Raw genomic sequence first — 22,513 nt, forward strand, 5'->3', positions numbered from 1 at the left:
AAACCTTTTTAATACACACAGAAACCCACAGAACCACAAAAATAAAAAATTTATAACCTGCTCCACCTTCTCCTCCAAAAGGGGGTGTCAGATGGGATTGCCTGGGCTGGCTTGTGAACAAGACCGCTCCTGGCTTTCCCAGAAATTCAGTTATCCAGTTAGCCTACCTCTGAGCCTGTTTTCCCTGCCAGCTTGGGACTTCCAGAACCCTGCCTTGTTGAGCCAGACATGCTAGCCTGCTGTAACACAGACCCAGCGTCTGGGCCACATCCCCAAAGCTGCAGGCTTTAAGTGAAAACAGCTCTGCAGGTTACCTGACTCCAGGACCCAGACACCCAACGGGATCCAAACCCCAAATAAATCCATTTTACTTTGAATAAAGCTTATACAGGGTAAACTCATAAATTGTCTGCCCTCTTTAAGACTGAGAGAGATATGCACAGCTGTTTGCTCCCCCAGGTATTAATCACTTACTCTGGATTTACTAATAAACAAAGGTGATTTTATTAGAGTATAAAAAGTAGGATTTAAATGGTTCCAAGTACAAAGACAGAACAAAGTAAGTTACCAAGCAAAATAAAGCGAAAACATGCAAGTCTAAGCCTAATACATTAAGAAACTGATTATAGGTGATATCTCGCCCTCAGAGATGTTCCGATAACCTTCTTTCACAGACTAGACTTCTCCCTAGTCTGGGCTCAGTCCTTTCCCCTGGTACAGTCCTTCTTCGTTCCAGCAGACATCTTAGGTAGAAAGCAAGGGTTTTCTCATGACTGGCAGCCATCTTTCTCCTGCTCTACCCCCTTTTATAGCTTTGGCACAAGGTGGAAATCTTTTGTCTCACTGGGTCCCCACCCCTCCTTCTAAATGGAAAAGTACCAGATAAAAGATAGATTCTAGTCTCAGGTGACATGGTCACATGTCCCTGTGAGACCTCATTCTTCATTACCTATGGGCTGGAACACAGAAAGGCTTGTAGGTAAATAAACCATTTACAACTAATTGTTCTAGTCAATGAGAGCCGTCAGGATTCTAAACCACCATTAATGGCTCACACTTTGCATAACTACAATAGGACCTCAGAGTTATACTTCATATTTCTAGCTTCAGATACAAGAATGATACATGCATACAAATAGGATGAACACACTCAGTAGATTATAAGATTTGTAATGATACCTTACAAGAGACCTTTTGCATAAAGCATATTTCAGTTATATCATAAAGCATATGGAGTGCAACATCACACTGACTGTAGAATAACTTTCAACATTCAGCTGTTTAGCTGAAATTCTTTACATCAGATATTGTCTTCTTATATTTTAATAGTCTCATTGCAGAGGGAAATCATGAAATACTAACAATATAGATATGGCATTTTTCAGTGGAATATAATCAGTGTACGTAACTTTCAACTTTAATAGTATTGTTGATATGAAATGAATTTGGAATTCTCAGTTCAGTTCCCAATAAGTAAGTAGCCACATCACAACTATTGCCAAAACTGGTGCTAACTGGCCATCTTGTTTGAAGTCTCCACAGAGAGACCAAAAGGCTGAACAGATATAGAAAGCAAGATATCCTGTTGCCATCATTTGAGTCTCCTCCAGTTCAATATTAAGGTCCATTGGTGGTCCATTCAGGTTTAGTCTGAATACTTTAAAATGTTTGTACCACTCCATTACTATATATTATTTAATCTTTAGAGATGGATATGTAGGGACCAACCTTGGAGTCCCTACTCTATTCTTATCAGAAAACCTCCTATAGATGTCAGGGGTGCTGCCTGAGTAATAAATAAAGGATTGCAGGAATTGGCCCAAAATTAGTTTTGTTGTTTATTTTTGTGTGTCACAGATAATATTTGCTTCTTATAAGCTTATTGAATTTTTTTTATAACAGTTATGCTATGATGAAAATATACAAATACCATAGGCCTGATTCTACCATTTTCACTCAGGCAAGACTGCCATTCAAGCAGTAGCCATGCTTGAGTAAGAACTACATAATCAGCCCCCCAAACATAACTCTGCATGGTAAATTTGTCATTGTCAGGTGTCAGTTTTCTGATCTCACTCTCACTGGTATTGAGTTCAATTGAATTATTCCTGATTTACAGTGTGACAGGGAATCTATCCTCTCTTTCCATAAGCTGTCTGAGTAAAGAATGCAGACTTGTTCGGAGAGACAAAATTCTGGCATCTTACTCAGGCAAAATTCCTACTGAAGTAAATGGGAAAGCTGCAGGATTTTGCTCCACGAGGCCTGTTCTTCAAAAACAACAAAGAGTCTGGTGGCACCTTAAAGACTAACAGATTAATTTGGGCATAAGCTTTCATGAGTATAAACCTCACGGCCTGTTCTTATCAGTCTAAATTGTGTAAATCATGTGAATCAGATTGACATGATGTATAGGATTATATTCTGTGGTCCTGATTCCACAAATACTTAAGCATGCATGTAACTTTACTCACAAGGGAAGGATGACAACTCATGTTTATAACATGCCAGTTATGTTTGCACAGAATACATGTTTAATAGAACTAATAAGAAAATGGGGTTGGGGAAAAACTTGTGAGAATTTCATCTTTTTTCCAATCAAGGTTTTACAGTCAGCTCCAATTTTTAATAGTAATTTTACAAGAACGTACTGTGAATATGCAGAATCCAGTTTGGAACAATGGAAAACTGCATCTGAAAGAATGCAAATAGACACTTGTGTTGTAATGGACATAAAGGTTCCATCAACCCACCCTACTATTGATCTAAATACACATTGCAATCTGTTTTCTCTATCAGGCTAAGTTAGACTCCTTATTTTTTACTTTCCTCAGCTTAAAATGAAGAGGTGTCTAATAAATGGCTTGTAGGTTTTACAGGCTGTGGAAGAAATCTAGTGTATTCTCAAGAGACAGGAGCTTTTCAAAGCAATACAGTAAGCAGTTTACTCCAAGACTATCCACATCTAGACTTATTACTTCTTTTATCAAGGATGAGAAAGTGAATAGAGCAAGAAAGGACTAAAAAAAGTAATTCTGAATTACTCAGTTTGGCACAATAAGGGCTCCTCTGATGCAATCAAACTGATAGTGTTCCATATCTCGGCATTCATATCCCTCTGGGCAGGGCCTGAGGATGCAGTAACTGCCATCTCGTATAGTTTCTAGAATGTAAATGGAAAAAGAAGAGTAGTTAAGAGTAGAAAGATACTGTACTTTGGTTAATCTTTGGTAGTCTTTATTTATATATACATAGGGTATTCAGCATAATATACAAATGTTTTTCATAGTGTACATACTGTTCTGGGGTTCTGCAGTTATCTAATAAGCAGAGAACATATAGTAAGCCAAAGCTATAGCTCCAAAGACACAGTCCAAATAATGTCTCCTTTTGCTCACACACATTAAGAGGAAGGGGGCAGAGTAGCTACTGCCTCATCCAGGGTGCACTCAAGGTAGGTATAATACAGCTACTTGCATTCCCTGCATGCATAGGGAGGCCAAATAGCACTACTGGCAGAAACTCATGTCTCAGGGCATATCTATTGCAGCCAGGTCCTGATTTTGCTCTTTATTGACTTGTCCCATGTGACTAGTACTGGGTGGTGTGCATTATGCACCTCTTTTAAATGTGTAGCAGCTGTGCACCCACATAGCATTATACCTGCCTTGGGTCCTATAGAAACCTAATGTTTGCAGCTACCGCTACTCTGTTGTTTCATCCCCTCATCCCCTGCTCTCAGTGCACCAGAAGCTGTGAAACAATAAATCCTTTAAGCAATAAGGGATAGGGAGCAGACCACTGTAAGCGCTGAATAAAGGAAAAACAGCATGCTATGCTTAATTGAAGACTGTAATGTAATACATATGCACAAAAGGGCTGAGTTAAGAGTGCAGAACTTTGGCATTTTCTTGTTTGAGTGCTGAGGTTTGCAACTTCAGAGTTCTTTTAACATTATATATTTCCCCTGCAAACACTGAGTGTATAATGTATATATGCCTATAATTATGCAGTGATAAATAATTAAATAAAAACAAACTATTCTGGCAACATCATTATCCACAAGAGAAGACTTTAAGTGCCAGATATGTATGTTCATTTATTCTGTTTTTTTATAACATCTCAGAATGTTTCTCTGTTATACTGTTTACATTCCTAGTATGTATAATTATTAATGGGATGTCAGAACAATACTTATACTTGGCACTTTTATTGCACCTTTCATCTAAGGAGAGGTGCAAGTTACTATTGCTTTCATGGTACATTCCCTGGTAGCTGAAGATGTTGGCCAAAGTATAAAGATTTTGACGTGTGAAAGAGTTAAAAGTCACAGTATGTGGCACTGACATACTCATCCGGTCACAACCCTTGCAGTAACTTTACTATAGCTCTAGATAGTGTTTCATCAATCAACCAAAATGTGAGGGCTAACACTTATTTTTTTATTTAACATGATATGAGGAGACAAGGCTGAAAGATGGTATGCCAGTGTTTGGGATCTCTTCCTTTCCTCTCCAAGCTGAGAAAAACGAGTTGTTTACTTTTAGAGGGCTTGCGAGAGAGAAAACAAAACAAAACCAAAAACCCTAGAATTGCTGTAATTTTCTGACCAGGATATTTTAAATCTTTCTCTGAAAGATTAAGCTCAAAGATTTAGATCCACCCTAATGTTTGAGTGCAAAGTGAAAGTGAAGACTAGGATTTTCAAAGGCTAAGGGAATTAGGTGCCCAGCATCCAATGAAAGCCAATGAGGGTTGGTGCTTAACACTCTTAGGCCCTGCTGAAAATTCTATCCTAGAATTGGTGGAATGCTATTGAATGCGTGTCCAAAATACTGGGTGAAGTTTAAGGCAAGTGTTATGCAGGAGATCAGACTAGAAAACCACAATGATCCCTCCTGGTCTTAAAATCTGTAAATTTACTCATGCTGACTTTTGGAGGCATCTAAAACAAGAAACTGATTTAGAACAATAGTTCCAATTTGTGGTGTGAAACTGAACATCAAGAGCAAAGATAAATGTTTTCAAACATTGGGGGGGGGGGGTGATGTAAAAATGACATCATGCTTGTCTACATGGAGTTGCACTGTTTTGTTTATTAACCAACTGAACTAGGAGAAGCATATTCTGAAATAAAAGAGCTTCACACAATGATTTGCACACAAATAACTGAAGGTGTGAAATGAAATCAATTTAGTTATTTCAGTTCCGGTTTGTGGGTAGATGAGCACACTTAGTGTGATTATTTTTTGTTAAAATCAAGTTAGTTAAACTGGTGCAAAAGGCTGTGTAGACACTTATTTTAGTTAAAACTAGACTTATTTTGGTTTAGCTTCACATTAGGAAATGGCTTAAGTGAAACTGAAATAAATCTTTCAAACTGAAATGAGAGTGTCCGCTGAAGGTTTTGTGTTGGTTTACCTAAAACCATTTAACCTACTGCACAAAGTATGTAAAATTTGCTCTGTTGGATCAGGACCTAAATATAGAATTCCTTCATAATGTTTTATAGAGTGGCTTTTCTAACTATAACCAAGTATTTAACCAGTTATTGGTGGTGTAATCCATGATTATGAATGAAAATGACACTAGGTCAATCTTATTTCAATTTCTAACTGTCACAAGATTAAAGGTATCACACAAATCTATTGATCTCTTTGTGATTACAGAGTACTCCAAAAACCACAGCACTTTCCTTCCCCTCACCTTGCTGTATTTATACTCATAGAATTCTAAGTAAGCACTAATGCAAAAAATGGGGTGTGGTTTCTATAAGATAATCATAACCGTAGGGTATTACATAGCATCAGGCATAATCCTGTGCCTCTCATCCCCTGTGGGGGTGATTATCCCATGACAACCACACATTCTGTTTTTTTGTTTTTTTTTAATTCCTTTACTCTTCTGGAATTTAATTTTGGTTTTGCAAGTGTGTCTGGGTGTGTGTATATAAAAAGGGTTCTGATGACCACAGATTACTATTTGTATTGTACCGTAAAACAGTTTTCACATGGTGAGATTCATAAATATTGCTACTGCTTGGCACTGCTAATGGACACAACAAAATGCTTTATCTCATCTCATCTCAAATAGCTTTATAGTAGTGACATGTCTGCAGCTATAAGACAAAGGCACATACTTAAGAGACTGCTAACATTTGGGAATTTCCAAATAGCTAAAAGCTAACTCAGTCTCTTTCATTCATTTTTGTCCTTCTGCTCAACTCTATTACCAGTAGGTCAGGTTAATTTCTCACCTAATGGGAAGTAAGTGGAATGTAAATGAGTTATGCTTTCATAATTTTAGTATATTGACTGTCTCTAAGCCTGATATTTGTATTGTAATTCTAAAGGGAATGTGAAAAATACTGATTTTGTTCCTTTTTATTTAATGCTGATCCAACTGTTTCAGATATCTGTATGCTCCTCTGGAGAAAGCAAAACTAAATGAATTCAACAGCTTGGGTTAATTGAATAACTGGAAAGGTATTGCTAAAGATTAATGGAAGCTGCAAATGAGATTATCTTGAGATGTTATCATTTAAGCTACCTCAGAAAGTAGTGTGAGCTTCAACATGCCTCTGCATGTAGCTAATAAATATTTCCTAATTGGAAAGTAAATTACTTAATGTGCTTCCTGACAGTGTTTTCATAATGTCAGACTACATCATGATTTTCCTTTGAAGGATCTTTCCTAAAGGGAGTTAGTGCATTCATATCAATTTGAACTAATCCCTACATGTCGTGCTCTGTTTACTGCACTCTTGAGGAACCATAAAATATATATAACTTCATACCGATATAGAGCCAACTCCTGGTCATCTTATTCTTGTGAACAGACTCATTGCATTCATTTGTTGAAATAAAGAATTAGTATAAAACAATTAATGAAGGATAATTAATGTTCTGTTGTACCGCATATGCTTCTAATTGTGTAAACGCCTTTCTTTCAACTAAAAGATACTATAATTGTAGGGTAGTTGCAAATTTAAAGTACTTTTCAAAATGTTGGCCCAAAGCATCTTGTTCAGACCTAATTCTCTGCTGTATTGTGACTTGATAAACTTCACTTTATTAAAAAAAACAGTAGGATTATTTTTTTAAAAACTGATGTCTCTCCCCTCCCTTTAAAAAATGTTTTACCAGGAGCACAGGGTAAATAGTCCCGCTATGCACTACAAGGAGAGAGGTGAGTTCTTGAATGGCTCTAGAAGCATCTCCAAAGAATATTATATAGCATCTTTAAATTGTGCCAATGGGTGGGGTAGCGGAGAGAGAACATATTTATAAAACGTGTTTATCAACTAGGAGTAATGAGATGAAACCAAGCAGGAAAAATGTAGGCTCTCTGGAAAATACTCCTTGCAGTATAGTCTTTTGGTTGTGAAAGTCTCTGAAGGGAAGTGGTGGAAGCCCCACTGAGTATCTTTTATAACAAAACAGTCAAAGTACTAACGACTGTGTCTGTACTGGCAGGAGGATGGACAACATAACCTAACGAGAATTTTGCATCTCTGCTGTCATTTCTGTAAATGAGTTAAAAATATTGGCATACTATAGCTAATGCTTTTACCTGTGTCCACACAAGTGTCCCCACCATTCTCAACAGCTGCCACCTCGTATCCTGGTTTGCAAGAACAGATCGCCTATCCATCAATCACATGTTAGCAATTGGTATAGTCAGATTTGATATTCCACAGGGGTTTTACTAGGATGAAAATAAGAACATTTTAGAAAAACACATATTGGCCACAGCAGTGATAGTTCAGCAATCTCTTGGCACTTTCAAACTTAGCTTTGTGGAGTGCAGCATTTGTTTTGTTACTCAGTCCCCTGCTTGGGGCTGTACCTACAGAACCAATCTGTACCTACAGAATTGACTAGCTTGTGAGGATTTATGTCCCTTCTGAAAATCACCCCACAATTTTGTTTCAGTATATCTGTCCATATAAATGCCTGTTCAGTTTTTGTTTTGGTTTTAAATCTTTCTTAGCTCTTGGCCTCAGTCATGAGGCAGCAAGTACCATGGTTAATTATGCATTATGAGAAATTATTTCTATTGAATTAGTTTTTTTAAGTTCTCAAAAAGATTATAGCAGAAATCGAAGTGGTTCAGAATGTCAAGTGAAGAGACTGGCATAGACAAATTTCCATATACAGAGAGATTGAAAAGACTTGGACTGTTTAACTTAGAGAAGCACATAAAAGAGGACATGATAATGGTATACAAAATGGATGTACAGCGAAGGGATAGCAAACACTGCTATTCACTATTTTCCATAGTATGGGACAGTCAATGAAACTGAAAAGCAATAAACTTAGTCTCCTAGTCAGTTAGTGCACTGCTGCAAGTAAATACAGTGGGTTGTTGCAATCATCAGAAGACACAGCCTTGAAAAGCTTCTTTGGCTAAGCGAAAGCGGATATAATAAAGAGATTCACTGAGCCAAATTCACCCTGGGGTAACTACAGTGACTTCAGTGTGGAGATAAATTCAACCAAAGCTCTCTCTGCATCCCTTTAATTGTGAATGACAGCTCCTCATGTAGCTAGTCAGCCTTTCCACAGCATTTTCCTTCGTGCATGTGTTTTCTCTCTGAGCATGCTCAGTTACCCCAGTATAAACTCACCAATCTTGGCTACCCTTCATATAGAAGGATTGGGAGGAGCTCTTATATTTTGGTCCCTGTTAATTGGATAATAGGTTTGTTGCTAAAGTGGTGAGTCAGCAGTCCATTGAAACAATATGGAAAAACATTTTACTCTGAAATCCAGATTAGGCTCTCAGCATGTGAACCATAGAAGCCTTCTGATGGTCTGTGTCCAAAACCCCAGAAATCATATTTTGTTTGAATTGAAATCTTAGGTAGAAAAGCAACATGTTTCTTTGTAGCCAGCAAGAGATCAACCTGAAGAAATATTTCTAGTCTTGCTGCTAAATAAGTATAGCTAACCTTGTGGATGAGCCACAGAAATATTGCATAGCTTGGCAGAATCTATAAAAGTAGCAGAATTTTTAAGTCTTTTAGAAAGTAAGTTAGTGAAACAGTTCATGTCAAACACCAAAGTTTCAAATGAATAGCTTCTGAGTAGATGTCTATAAGGAATTTGAAACAAAGTAACTACTTGGATAAAGTCAGTAAAGAAACTACAAACTATTTTTAAAATCTGTAATCCTGTAGAATTTGTGTTTAAAAGAACACATTTGCATATTTAGTAAAAGCAGTTTTATATTTTAGAATTTCTAAGAGCAGCTCTTTCACATTTCAATTAACTGTTGAAAGTATGAAAACTGTACTTATCCAATGCAGTTTTACTAAGGATGTTTGAAGATAGCTGTATTGATTGAAAAAGTGAATCAGAAGTGCCTACACTTGTACTTTCCCAGTTTTTTAATACTATCTATTCACAAATATAGTGCAGTGACCTCAGCAGTGTTAAAGCAAAATATATTTCTAAGTGCTTGGAATGTGCAACAGTCAGATGTTATGATCTGTTGATATAAAGACACTGTTAAACATTTGTTAGAGTGCAATTTTGATTAAGCTGAGATGTGTATTGCTTTTGGGTCACTTTTTATGATGGAAGTAACAGCCTTATGGAGTGTTAGAGTATGTTATTGATAGGGCCCTATCAAATTCATGGCCGTGAAAAATGCATCATGGTCACACTGTCAGGGCCGGCTCCAGGCATCAGCCCAGCAAGCAGGTGCTTGGGGCGGCCAAGGGGAAGGGGAGGCACGTTGGGCTGTTTGGCAGCAATTCAGAGGTGGGTCCCTCTCAGAGGGAAGCACCTGCCACCGAATTACCGCCTAAGAAGAAAGCAGTGCGGTGGAGCTGCTGCCGGAGTGCCGCCGATCGCAATTGCGATTGTGGCTTTTTTTTTTCCCGCCGCTTGGGGCGGCAAAAAACCTGGAGCCGGTCCTGCACACAGTTGCCAACTTTCATGCAGTAAATAAGCACCCCGACTTTCACAATAAGCCAAAAATCAAGCTAATCCCATTTCAAAACAAGGCCAAAACAAGCCAGTCCCTAAGAACCCCAACCTTCTATGTGACTAGATCCCCCTGCCATGCAGTCTGGGACTATGGTGGACCTGCTCTGCACCCATGACTCTCTTCCCCCCTTCCCCTACTTGCCCCCCCTCCCCCCTGCTTTCCAGGAGCCGATTAAAAAAAAAGGAAGCAACAAGTTACAAGCCAAACAAGCAACAAGCTACAAGCCAAAAACTTGCCAACAAGGAACTCACAAGCCAATTAAGTCAAAAACAAGCCCCATTTCTGCATTTTTTTCTGCAGGTTTGGCATGTTTGGTCACGGACCGTGAAACCTGGTCTCCCCTGTGAAAACTGTTCTTTTGTGTACTTTTACCCTATACTATACTCCTTTATACTATAGGGTGAAAGTATATACAAGTACACAGCATTTCTCAAACTGGGGGTCCTGACCCATATTGTAAAGTGGTCGCAGTATTGCCACCCTTAATTCTGTGCTGCCTTCAGAGCTGGCCAGAGAGCAGCAGCTGCCGGCTAGGTGCCCAGGTCTGAATGCAGTGCTGGTGCCAGCAGCAGGACAGTGACAGAAGTAAGGGTGGCATAGTAAGGTATTGCCACCCTTACTTCTGTGCTGCTGATGTTGGTGGCACTATAGGCGCCAACTTTCCCCGGCACCAGTGGGTGCTTGCACCCCCCTCGCCCCCACTCTTTCCCCGACCCTGCCCTGCCCCCATTCCAACCCCTTTCCCAAAGTCCCCACCCCAACTTCGCCCCCTCCTTACCCCTTTTGGACCCCTTCCCCAAATCCCCACCCCGGTCCTCCCGCTTCCCCAAGCGCACCACGTTCCCCTGTCTCCCCCCTCTCTCCTCATGCTTGCTGTGCAAATCAGCTGTTTCACAGCGCAAGCCCTGGGAGCCGATGGAAAAAGCGGGCACGCGGTGTGCCCAGGGGAGGAGATGGAGGCAGAGCAGAGGAGGAGGTGAGCTGAACTGGGATGGGGGGGCAGGGCGGGGAGCTGCCGGTGGGTCTAAGCACCCAACAATTGGTGGCACTGCATTCAGATCAGGGTGGCCAGAGAGCAGCGGCTGCAGGCCAGGAATCCAGCTCTGAAGGCTGCTCTGGGCAATTCTGACTGAAGAGTTTTACATGTTTGTATTTTGCCATTGTTCAATAAATATTCATGCTTTGTTACAACTTCATGAAATTTAAGATTTTTAAAAAGAACAGGAGTACTTGTGGCACCTTAGAGACTAACAAATTTATTTGAGCATAAGCTTTCGTGGGCTGCAGCCCACTTCATCGGACAAAAGCTTATGCTCAAAAGCTTATGTTAGTCTCTAAGGTGCCACAAGTACTCCTGTTCTTTTTACAGATACAGACTAACACGACTGCTACTCTGAAAGATTTTTAAAATGCTATGGCCATGAAATTTATGAAAATGGACTGTGAATTGGGTAAGACCCTAGTTATTGACAGTATATAGGCAATATGAAGATGGAAAGAAATACACAAGTCTTTCTCCCCTTGAATTTCTCATTTCCAGATTTTCAAATTTGGGTGTGTCCTTACTCAATATAAACTATCACTAAATGTCATTTTTGTTTGCTAATATATAAAATTGCCATGTTGGCCGTCCATTGCATGGGATATAACCCAAATCAATTCTCCAACTAATTAATGCCGTTTTTAAAATGATCAAACCCTCGAAAGCATTTAGGTTTTAGCTATAGTTCATGTGACCTGAAACATATCAAAATCAGTGCTGTGGAAACAGTTCTAACTTCTCTCTAAGTTGCAGCTCTAGCCCTTCAGTTACTTCCTTTCTCTGCTCTGTGTCCCACACCAATGGAGAGAGAAACTTCATCTGGTACTGATGTCTATTCCTATTCTTTCCAAGTAAGGATTGGTGGCCACTGGTGTATTCAGGTGTGGTTCATGGTTTGAGAGTTGCTTCTATCTTTTCCTTGGACATATTATCTTGAATGAATAATACACCTAAGGTCCTGTGGGCATAGGCACTACCGAGAATTACTAGTAACAGCCCATCCCAAATAAGACTAGGAACAAGACTTTGTGTTCTACAACTAGATTGAACCATTGAAACAGTGCTTGTTATAGGGGGCTCCTTTATGGAGTGCAGCTTGTCCCCACCCCAGCATTGATCTCTGGCCCCGTAGAACACACATCATGGGTCTGGGCAGAGGAGGACAGTGCTTTGGGAAGGGGCTAATGCCTCTCTCAGGCTGGTATGTGGAGAGAAGAAATTAATAGAGATTGTCCCTTCCATGCACATATCCTGGCAAAATTATTCCTTGTCTTCCCTCCAATCGTGTTAGGACTGAGTCCTACTGGTGGGGTGGGACTAGGTGGCAGTGCAGCTTGCCCTGACACTGCCTAGTTCACATGCACTCAGGACAAATAGCACAGCAGACTTCAATCTCCATGATCCTCACACATCCTCACTTAAAATAATGACATTGGTCCCCCCACTCCACCCCCACTTTTTAAAAACTAGCTTTTCTTCCTAATTTTAAGTGTTCAACTTTGTAAACAAGGCATCTGCTGGTTAAGTCACACTTGGTAACCGTGGTAACCAAATGTACTTTGTCTTAACATGTACCCAACCTAACATTAAAAGGCAAACTCTGTAGCAGCTGGATCATTGTAAGCAGTAATCTGCTAAACCTTTTCAAATATATCTTGTGTGCCTCTCAGTAATTACTGACTCTACGTAACATGTCATTTTTCTGTCCTGTTAAGAACTCTACAGTATAGTTAGGTCACATTTTTATTTATCCCCCCCCACACACACCCGCAAAACAGTTTTTATCCCAGCTGTGAAATGAAAAAGTAACACTCGCGCATGCACACACACACAAACACTGTTTCCAACAAAGATATATTTTTTTATATTTTATGAGAATCCAACAAGCCATATATGGAAAGAACAACTACAATTTACAGTTGAACTTTTACATTTCCCCTCTTTCCCCCATATGCTTGTAAGCCTTAAATTGAAAAAGTTGTGTGTTTTTTTTCTTTGCCAACAAATTAGGTCTTAAAGGACTACGTCTTTCTTGATAATCTAGTTAGTTTTTAAAAAGAGCCAAAGTTGTTTCCAGAGGTGATACTTTAACCTCAACCCCTCCACTATTTTTGGTGGGATTTGCAAGTCATATTTTCCTATTTTATGTATGCACATTTTCACTGTTGTTGTGTCAGACAAATACAAATAGCAGCTATTTAGGAGAAACCATGACACAGATTCACTTTTGTGGATAGCCACAGAATGATATACACTAGTAATCTAACTTCACTTCAGTGGGGCTACTCATATGATATGAGTAACTGTTTCACAGTTGGGCCGATTTTATTGTCAACTGCAAAAGTAAGTAACAATTATAAAATGTATCTTATACCACTTAGGTGATAAGATACCACTCTTGCACCTGAGAAAGGTGGTAGGGTTACAGGCAAATGTACTAAAATGGCTTGAATTTTTGGTGGAGGGGCACACAGCTGTCCCTCTACCACTAGCCCCCTCACTTGTGGAGTCCCACAAGGATCAATTCTAAACAATATCTAGACACAGCCATTGGAGGAACTGCTTAGACCACATGGACTCAACTGCCAGCGATATGCAGATGACACACAAAACTATCCTTCACCACATATGACAATACCACGACCACCAAGATGGCCCATTGCTTGGACAAGATCAGCGCATGGATGAAGCTGCACCTGAGAAACACAAAAGTGATGTTGGTGGGCAGATGAAAGCACTTTAGGAGTTTTCAGCTATGGTGTGGTCTCCTTTATTTGAAAATACTCACCCACAATTAGTCAATTAAGCCTCTAGAGAGTGTTCCTTGATTCCTCACTGACACTGAACTATCACATATCAGCATCCTCAAGTAATATTTTCTGCTGTCTCTTGTTGGCCAGGAGACTGTCCTATACTGGTGGATAATGACCTGTCCTCTGATCTTTATCACCTCCTATCTGGACTACAGCAATGCAGTGTACATGGGCATAAAGCAATCAGCTATTATAACTCCAGCTCCAGATGAAGATTATAACAACTCCACTCCTCAGGAACTTTCAACCACAAGGGTAAAGCTCATCTGTTCAGGACACAGACTGCAACAAGCTCCCACAGGAGGTACAAACGTTGCCACCTTCCTCTCCAAGCGCAAGGTACACTTCAGTCTTGACTTGACTTAAAACACATAGTGGTATTTCAAATAAAAATAGAATTCACTTTAGATGTGGCCAAACAGTGCTGATGTTTGCTTTATAGTAATATTCTAGTAAACACATTTACTAGCAGTAATGCTTCTAGCACATATTAGAGAATAATTGCAGAAAGTGATTTTTTTCCCAACTTGCAAATGCAAGAACTTGTCTTGGACACTCTATTTAAAAACTCAACTATATGAGGAACAGAAAAATATGAGGCAACCCATCTGTCTCATCAAAATCCAACAACAAGGTTTGGATTTCAGTTATTAAAAACACTCACAAATAGTCCTGGAATGATCGACAAATTTAAGATTATTCATAGCAGTTATTCTCTGAATGATTTCATGTAATGAATTAAATTATAACACTCAAACTACAAAACAGAAGGCTCTTAATTCATAATTGGGGGTGGGGAGTGAGGTGCAGGGGCAACCAAACTACTGAATAAACTAATTTGCTCAGATCTAATTAGAAGCATTTGAAACAACAGTGGCCACTGAGTTCTGCATTTGTGCCACAGCTGTTAGTGACATATCCCATATTCTAGTTTAGAAATTATATTTTTGTTGCAAAATAAGGATATCTTTAGGAAGGCCTCAAATCTTCAGGGAAAATACACTCTCGCTCCCCCTTTTTCGGTGAAATTCACTTTCCCCACTTGGCATGAAGTCTAAATAAGTGCCAATAAGTGCTGGAATCCACCCCTTGTGAATATGGCATACAGCTACCAATCCACTCTAAAACAGCCCATTATATGGGAGCTCTATGTGCTTCCTAAATGCAAGGTCAGTGTTCTCCCTCCATGTCCTACCCCAATGCTTCATTTCACACTAGTATATCTGAGCTGGCTCAGTGCTCATCAACCTGGTGTACAGGGAGTACAAAAACTGTCCTGTATGACTGCTCCATTTATATGTCCCCATCCCATACTATAAGAATATTGCCTTAAAAAAACACCAACAACAAAAACACCTAGATGCTCACAGACTGATTGCACCAGCAGAGTAAATAGGAGCTAGCACTGGAGTTGTCAGTGTTTGTCATTAACACCACAGAAGAGCAAGAATTCCAGGATTAGATTAGTGAGAATTCACAGGTGAAGTATACCAGAAGTGTTGCTTGTTGCCAGTTTTCTAAAATAATTTCCCAGTAATTTGGTAGTGCTATAGTTCTTTCTTGCTTTTTGTATTTCTTATATAACTATAGTCTATCACTTAAGAAAAAATATTTCTCAAATTCAATATGTTTGTATAACACAAAAACCCTCCTCTCCCCTCTTCAATGTATTCAACATGGTGCAGTCAAGGCTTCTTCTTTGCCCAATTTACTTCCAGTGTCCTTCTGCTTGAAGTTCAGACTCCCATCTTCACATTCAAAGCTTTGCCCCTGCCTAGATCTGTCTTCATTTGCTCCATTTCATTAAACCTTTCATCTCCTTCTGCTCGTGTACCTGTTCCTGTAAGGCTCCACGATCCATTTCATCCACCCTATTGTCTTCCTACTTGGAGTCCTACTAACACCTTTCTATAACAGGGACAATGAAAAAATCAAAGAATCATTCACTGTTATATAGATGCAAGCCACAAGCAGCAGTGCTGTTATGGATTGTGAGTGCATAAATTACATTCGCTTTTTCGGCCAACTTTCTACCACAAACTGTTTTCTCAACCCACTTCTAAATTCTTGCTTTCACTATTTATACATGTGTATGTGCTTTTAACTATAGACCCCTTTTAGAAAGTCATTCCCCGCAGTTACCACCCATGATCTCTCAATCTTTAATCTTTTGTAGTACTTGAAATAAGAAATAACTGCAGTGTATCAGATAAAAATGGTGGCAACTTCACTTTTTAAATGGTATCAGTGTATGTGCGTGTTTCTGAACACTATATTCTCATGATCAGGATAAGAAACGGGGCAAATACATCAGCACTAATAGGAAGTGGCATCTGCTTTCATCCACCTTTTCTCTGTTCTCAGAGTGCAGTCATTACTACACATGGTGATCACGTACTGTCTAACATTTCTGAGTTCAGAATTTTTTAATGCAATGAGTTTTCCTATGGGTTGTGGTACAATGCCACCCTGACAGTGTAAATTTGTAAAGTGAGTTTAGATAGGGCCTGAACTACTCTTACCAGTATTCCCAAGAATCAATGTTTGGAACAGGATGGGGTTAAACTTCTGTTGTTTATCTAACTGTGATTGTGGAGCTTAATCTGTTGCTGAGAGGGTGAGGTGGGGCATGTGAGCAGCTGTTACCAAGAGCAATGAAAATAGGGCTACCCCTTTAGTATGAAGTTCAGTAAATGAATGGTTGTCATCCTCCCAGTTATATGAGAGTGCAAAGGTCAGTCCTAAACCAAATTTTCTGTATAGTAGATCACATTGTTACCGCTAAACTACTGGGCTGTCCAGACAGAACAGGGCTGAAAGAAATAATCTGTTCGGGCTGGATCATGCAGTTACCATGACCCCTGACACAGAGCAGGAACCAAAGCATGACTCGGAAATAGAGTCGCATAATAACTTTACCCCTCACACACAAGGCCAGCTGTGTTGGTTGGTTGCTTAGGGAATGGGGTGGAGACAAGGCTCCACCCCCTAGTTATCTTTGCCCATCCACTTGCAAGGCAGGGGGATTAGCAGACTCAGAGGTTGTTTTCCTTCCCATGCTATGACCCACAATCAGGTTAGCTTGTGCAGACAATCATGGGGATAAGATCAAACTGATTAAAAACCACACGAGAAAGCTAGATAACAGCCATAATACCCTTTTCCCTCCCATCCGGAATTTGACTTCATAAAAATCAAAACGTGCTTCTAAATTTTGAGGTGAAATAAGCTTAACTTGACACTAGCTATACTAGCATGGGCTGGAGATTTGTTTGGCTTGCCTGACAAAGAAACTGTCTAGGCATCTCAAGGCTCTAAGTGCAAGTCTCAGTTGCAATAATATGCACATGCAGAGTGAATCTCTCCACTGGATAGCAGCCTAACTGACTTAAGCCAGCTGTTCTCGACCCCTCTCCCCCCGCAGATACAGCATCCCATTCTGCTTTCTGAAAATGGAGCATTCACACCAAATTAACCTGGGGCAAGATCAATTGTCATCAGTAAAGGAATTAACTTGTCTGATTTTGCAAGTGTGATGTATCTATAAAAAGCTAAGCAAGTATTTTATAATGTAAAATCGTTTGGGACATCCTCCATTCTTCCACTATTATTCCTTTGGGTTTGAAGAAATGACTACAAGAGAAGGATAGATGGTACAGTAGTTAGGGCACTAGCCTATGACTTGGGTTCAATTCCTTTCTCTGACAGAGACTTCCTGTGTGATTTTGGGCAAAATCATTTAATTTTTCTTTGCCTCAGTTCCTCATCTGGGACTAAAAATAGGGATAGTAGTACTTCACCACCGCACAGGGGCTGAAGGCCTCAGATACTGTCATAAAGGGTGCCATAGAGAGATAGCAATATTACACTTCCTACTCATCCCTTATTGCATAAAACTTGGTATCACATTAGTGAAAACACATTTATACAATTGGAAGTTACTACCTGACTCATCCATAGAAGACTAAAATGAAGGGGATTCTTGTACTTTTCCAGTCTTCCTATACCTTAAATGGAATTGAACAATGTGTTTGCAAATCCAAGATAGTGAATAAAAATGACAGTGTCTATTCTGACCAGTTACTTCAGAAATACACCGTTTAATGCCACACAATACACAGTGCTTGATAGATTAGGGGGAGGGATAGCTCAGTGGTTTGAGCATGGGCCTGCTAAACCCAGGGTTATGAGTTCAATCCTTGAGGGGGCCATTTAGGGATCTGGGGCAAAAATCTGTCTGGGGATTGGTCCTGCTTTGAGCATGGGGTTGGACTAGATGACCTCCTGAGGTCCCTTCCAACCCTGACAGTCTATATAAAGATTGGGCTGAGCATTCACTGAACGAGAGCAAGGGACTTTTTAGTTCCTTTAATATTCCACTCCTCCTTCCAGCATTCAGTCTCTCTAAATAAAGAACATGGTGGTTTCATTGTACATGCCGGAAAGTGCTTTACACATGTTATTTCTTCTGTAAAACCTGCAGCACTTGCTGCCATAGTAATGCTCCTACACTGGTGCAAATGTGCTCGTAGAATGACACCTAGTGGCCAGACAAATGAACGACAAAACATTCCCCTGCCATTCCATTTCCCTCTCTGTTCTCAGGGTGCAGTCATCACTAATTAGAAATACGTTACTGTTAGGTGTTAAACAGGAGGATCTTTAGAGTACTTATAAAATACAGAAGAGCCTGTGTAGAAAGTCATATCAAAATTATACACTTCATATGCAATTTTTCAAAATCTATTTTGGACATTTACAAATAATAGTATCTTTAATACAACTGTGTGAATCTGCAGACAATGTTTTCACAATTCCCTGTGTGGAGTGTTTTGCTTCTTTTCTCTTTGCCTCATTTTGACAGCAGCTATTGTTCAATATATAGCAGCATTTCCAGTGTACTATTTTAAAAAGAAAAAAATTAACAGCCAAATGGTTAAGGATGAAAAATAAATTAAGTCTACAGGCTCACAACATTTTCTGCACTAATAACTCACAAATGTCTTTGAACTAAAAAAAAAAAACATCTGGCAACTGTTTAGTTAAAAGCAATTAAGAAATATACTGAAATCTAGAAAATAGCTCAGTAACTAAAAAACAATAAATACTTTTCCTGAAATGTTATGCAAAACATAAAGGCTTGCAGCCTCTTGTTAATCAGATATAACACCAAAAACAGATAGATAGAAGCTTTCTTGTGGAGGGGTTGGAACAATGGTAAACCATGTGGAAAACAACCATGAAAAATATGAACATTGCAGACACTTGCATCAGATAGCTAAAAATTGACTTAAAGACTTGACAGTGCTTTCTGGACAGCTTTGAAATACATTGGCTTTAGAACAGTAGTTCTCAAACTTTTGTACTGGTGACCCCTTTCACTTAGCAAGCCTCTGAGTGCGACCCCCCTTATAAATTACAAACACTTTTTTATATATTTAACACCATTATAAATGCTGGAGGCAAAGAGGGGTTTGGGGTGGAGGCTGACAGCTCACAACCCCCCATTAAATAACCTCACGATCCCCCGTTTGAGAACCCCTGCTTTAGAAAAAGGGAGTTCTGAGCAGATATTTTCTGGGTTGTTTTTCTTAGTTTTTATTAGGAAAATGTACATGCAGAGGATCTTTATACCTTGTCAGTTCATTTGCCCCCACTGTTTTACTTCATCAACATGAAGACAATTCTTGGTGATACGATTGGCTGTTGTAGAGAGGATTATGATGTCACAAACAGAGGACTATGGTGCTGATTCCTAGTCATGTGAAGTCTTCTTTGTATTGTTCCCCTAATGCAAAGCAGGCTAAAACCCAGTGAGGACCCAGCAACATGAGGATTTCCCTTGTGTAAGGAGACACTTTGGGTAGCAGGCCCTTTTGTGGCTCCTGCTAAGACATGGCTAAGACACATCTCCACTTGACAACCAGGAGGCTTGAAGACACTTTTGTACCTTCCCCACCTCAGCACAGCTGGACATAGCTTAGGATCAAACCTATGACTTAGAGTGAGAAATCAGCAGCTGGTAAAGAAGAATCTAAGTATTCCTACTAAGAAAAAAAAGGGTTAAAATAAAGGTGTTTATAATATATAAGCTAAATTGCCTCTATGCATAAATCCTATCTGGAGTAGTGGTCATGAATATATTAGTATGCCACAACTAAAGGAGAATGTTATAGTATATAATGATTCACAAAGGCCAGGATCAGTAAACTATGCCTAGTTGCTTTGTAGTACAAAATCTAGCTGACAGGCAGCAAGTTGTACGTATGGGCTTGCTGTTCAACCGAATTTATACATAAAGAATTTCAAGTCTGGGCAGACTCAATAATTTATGGAGGGTTTCCCAAATAAAAAGCATAGCAACAGAAGGTGTGACCTTCCACAGTATCAACTTTAAAGCTGGATATTGCCAAGAGACAAGTAAAGCTGTTAGACTAGGAGTATGCACAGAGCTAATCCTTGAGATACAGTGCAGCCAGATCAAAGATAGCACGGTAAAGGCAGAGGGAGGATTTTTAAACATGGCCATGTAAACTGCTGACAACTGATGGAGCTCAATTAAGGTTTTGAACATCGCATTAGAATGGCCAGAGTTTTACGTACATAACGCCCAGAGACTAACAATATAAACACCAATTTTAGTCTTATCCCTACATGGATGCAATACATCTGGCGACAACAGAAGATGGGCATTTTTAAAAAACAAAACAAACAAACAACCCAACTTTAATTCATTGTAAGTTTTCTTACCGAACTAAAAAAAAAAAAAAGTTAAATTCTTGATCAGCGGGCAAGTGTTAATACAAATTGCCAAACTGTTTTTCAGAGATCTATGTTAGACCTCAGAATGACGTTCAGCTAGGGAAGATTACTTTTTTTATGGATCCATGTCAGCCAAACAGTAAGTATTGAAAGGCTCATTATTACAAACACAGTTGATTTTTGCAGGATAGTACAAAATGTTACCTTTTCTTTATGTGGAGACATAAATAACCTGCAGAGTTTGTGAAACCCTGCTAGGAATACAGTAAAATCTAAATGATAATATATAGCAGCCTGCAGCTTCCTGTCTGCCTGTGTGCTGTGTATTATCAGGTGTCTCTAGTATACCTTTGATTTAAAGACTTATAAGAAACATCTAAGCACTTCAAGTACTGTTGTTAGACACTAATGAGCTTTGCCATGGTACACTAGCTTTGTCTTTCTGATATCACTGCATTATTTTTACTTTGCATATGCAGTGTGCTATGAAAGGTTTCTTGTTTCACAATCATTTCCTTTTATGACACTGGTTATTTGCACTCTTATAGCACCTTTATCCAAGTCTCTCAAACACATTCCAAATGACAGCATCCTGTAAATAGAGAAAGAATTCCCACTTTAAGATGAAGAAATTGAGGCAAAGTAGGTGAAATGACTTGCCCCAAGTCATACAACAATTCAGTGGCAGAGCCAATGATAGGACTCCTAGGTTCTAACTACTTCTAGTCCAACCCTTTTCTGTTCAAGTGATACCATTTCACATTTAGCTTGCTATTGTCTTGCAAGTGTAGCATTTCAGAGACATGCCTGCATTAATTGCTGTAATAATTTGTTTAAATTCTTCATGGATCTATCTGTAACTTGGTTGCAAAACTAGCTTGATTTTTGTCTTATATAAACATTCACCCATTATATTAACATTTTTCCATATTTTTCTCATGATTATGTTATCTAACACAATACCCCCGTGGAATGTTAAGAGATTAATTGGCCCTGAAGAAATCGTGGTGTTTGTGACCTTTTTAAAAAACAGGTAATGTCTAATAAAAATCTCAAAAACTCAGATATTTGGGAAGATTTTCTCTCCAGCCCAAGGGAAAAATACATAACAAATGTATTATATGCTACTCTCTCATGCTCTGATGATAGGACAGTTAGATTTGAGAAGGCTGAATTTAAAAGGTTAAAGACAAGAAAGACTAGCTGCTAAATATCTGTATCCTTACCTCCTAAGATATTTGGTCTCCTGTTTGGCAGCCTTCATTACTCCCTTTGTGAAACTCTCCATTATATTTTGCGGTATATATTTAAATATAGAAATTAACCTATTTTTCTTGACTATATTTCGGGTTCATCCTATATAGGAGGCCTTGTATTCACTAGGCAATGAATTATGCCTTTCAGATTGTTAGGGAATAAGAAGCCCTTTCTCCTTCTCTCATGCTCATAAAATGTACTGGGGGGGATTACTTTCACTTTTGTTACCTAGTCCCTCCTTGAACTCATAACTAATGCATTAGTAGGGCTATTAGTATTTTGAGATCAAGAGCTTGTTCATATAGCTTTCAGCTTGAAAGGTAGCTCTTCAGTTAAGAGAAAAATAATAAAAATGTGCTAGAAGATAAGTACCAGTACTAGCTGCATATAAAAAAGTTTATTTTTTGCATTCAGGCTAATATCTGCACTGTGTATTTTTCAGCCAAGGGCTACAAATGAGTAGTCTTTCATGCATCACTGCTTCTACTGATCAGAGTAAAATTTCCACCATGATTTTCTAGTGCTATTGTTTTTTTTTTCTTTAAGTAGTTTCATTATTATGTAGGTTTGAAAGATATTTTTTAAACAAAATCACCTTAAGTTTTTAAAACAAAAGCAAACACATTCTTCCCCTCTCTCTTTG

At 39.1% G+C, this 22,513-nt stretch overlaps 1 long non-coding RNA gene across 2 annotated transcripts in view; it reads right to left on the bottom strand.

Moving 5' to 3' along the window:
* Nucleotides 1–480: 480 nt before the first annotated feature.
* Nucleotides 481–22,513, bottom strand: part of LOC128838737 (uncharacterized) — a 145,901-nt gene continuing 123,868 nt past the window's right edge. For both annotated transcript variants that reach the window (XR_008445253.1, XR_008445254.1), the window contains 2 exons: nt 7,573–7,707; nt 481–3,163 (listed from right to left, as the gene is read on the bottom strand). This is a non-coding gene — a long non-coding RNA (uncharacterized LOC128838737). The remainder of the gene's footprint in view (nt 3,164–7,572; nt 7,708–22,513) is intronic.

The sequence above is a fragment of the Malaclemys terrapin genome, chromosome 5 (genome assembly GCF_027887155.1).
Source record: "Malaclemys terrapin pileata isolate rMalTer1 chromosome 5, rMalTer1.hap1, whole genome shotgun sequence".
In the NCBI taxonomy this organism is placed as follows: domain Eukaryota; kingdom Metazoa; phylum Chordata; order Testudines; family Emydidae; genus Malaclemys; species Malaclemys terrapin.